The sequence below is a fragment of the Bidens hawaiensis genome, unplaced genomic scaffold, assembly GCF_021521415.1.
Source record: "Bidens hawaiensis isolate Kalapana, Puna unplaced genomic scaffold, B.hawaiensis_p1.1 tig00018959_1, whole genome shotgun sequence".
Lineage (NCBI taxonomy): Eukaryota > Viridiplantae > Streptophyta > Magnoliopsida > Asterales > Asteraceae > Bidens > Bidens hawaiensis.
Genome location: NW_027492880.1, coordinates 405,773 through 407,937, shown reverse-complemented (window position 1 = coordinate 407,937; position 2,165 = coordinate 405,773).

Genomic DNA, 2,165 nt, shown 5'->3' with positions numbered 1-2,165 from the left:
TGAACAACTAACTATATATATTGAAACTAACATTTTTTTACAACTAATATGATATATGTTTAAAAGAGATGTTATATACTTTTATAATACAAGTTAAGAGTTACTTATAATAAGAAGATTAGTTTTTCTAAGAAGGATAGGAAATAATCTTTTTCATTCATTTGAGAATTGAATGGTTGAGATTAGATTAAAGAGATCACCAAGTGCAAAACAAGGGTAAGGGCATAATAGAGATAACACATTTGTTGACTTTCTCTCTCCACATGCAAGGCACATGTCAAATTCCCCCATCATTTTAAAACGTCCATAACTTTTTATACGACATTTTTTTTTCAAAACAATTTCACTATAAAAACGAGTGTTTTTTATCTTTTATATGAGTACCATATTGCTTTATAAAAAAAATTCGTGGGTTTTTACAAGGTGTGTTTTATTATAATTGTGTTTTACAAAATTGTGTTATACAATTGTGTTTTATTTTTTCATAGTGTTTTTTGCATTGTGCTTTTTACATTGTGTTATTTAATTGTGTTTTCATTGTGTTTTTGTCATTGTGTGCTTATTTTCATAGTGTTTTTTACATTATATCTTTTCCATTGTGTTTTCATAGTGTTTTATTTTCCTGCGAAATTTCCGAAGACCTTTCCGGCAAGGTGGTGGCGGTGGGTGGCGGTGGGCGGTGGTGGTTGTAGGAGATGAGTGAAAATTTAAGTGGGTTTTTTATTAAGTGGGTTTTTAAAATTAAATTAAGTGAGTTTCAATATAAAGGTAGTAGACTAAAATACCCCCTTTCTAGCCTTCTTAAAAAAACTAAACTTCTTATTTGATCCTTTTTCTACAAGTTAATACCCACCCACCAACACATGTATAGTTGTATATAGCTTTTTTTCTCCTTTTTTTCTTTTTTTCAATTTGGCCACAAATATATATTTTCTAGGATAGACTTGAATTGGTCTTGACCATAATCCGAGGTTAGCCAAACTAAATCGTGTCACCTTTCTTTCTTAAAAATAATAAATACACTGCTACATTCAAAGTTACACTATTACATTCAAAGCTATGCGGAAATATATAATGTATATTCAAAATCAAAGTTCATATAATTTGAATAACAATAAGTAGTACTCATCATATAAAGCAAATAAAGAGGCAGGTAAGCAGGCAACAAGTTGTGTCGCCATCTCCTTTTGAATGGCAAAATTATCCTATTGAAAACAAAATTATCGATCTTCGGCGTCGTTGAGTTACTGTGCACGACCCGCTAAACTCTTTTTGGAAACATAGCAACACCTGAGGCAAGAGACCCAAATGTATCAAAAGCAAATGGAGTGAAGGCGTGTTGATTCTCAGCACACGTCTTCTCATGCTTAGCAATTTTTCCTGCTTCTACCTTTAGCACGGTTTGCCTAGCAACAAACCTGATGTCTCTAAGCCCGACAAGAGGGGACACCCCAGTAAGGTCCACACAAGCATTCCCCCCCCCAATCCAAACACAAGAATGTCCGCTAGTCGGAGAGTAGACCTTCCTTCACGCGAATCCGATAATAAATTCATTGGAGCCTCTTTTTTTTGCCGAGACCCCCCCCCCCCCCCGTCTTAACACATCACAAAGGACATCCCTAACCAAATCATGTCTATATTAAACCCCAAGAGTTCTTTGTAATGAACCTCATGTTCACCAAATGTATCTAAACAAACTGTACGACAGATCGGGCAGGGCTTCATCAACTGGGAACAAGGGGATCATTAAACAATATTTAAAAATGGCTCGGTACTCCACTGCTAATATATGCTAGCCTAACCCTTCGATGGAGGTGACAGTAAAAAAGTCTTGAGTATGAAGGCCTGAAGACATTCTAATACCGCTCTCTGATGAGAGAACATGCCAAACTCATCTCCCAAACTTTGGACGGATTTACAATAAAGAGCACTCGCTAAAGCATTGTGCCTCGTCGGTATCCTCTTGAAATCCATGAAACAACATGTATCCGAACCGGCAACGTAACCACTCGATTGTGTTAGTGATTTTAGTGTAATTAGGGATTAACTTGTTGATCAAGTTAATTTTAATACAAATCTAAAAAAAGTCGGGTGCGGGATGCATACTTATTTGAACTTATTATAATTTATAATCCTATTGGTACTTAGGGGCGAAACCCTAAGGC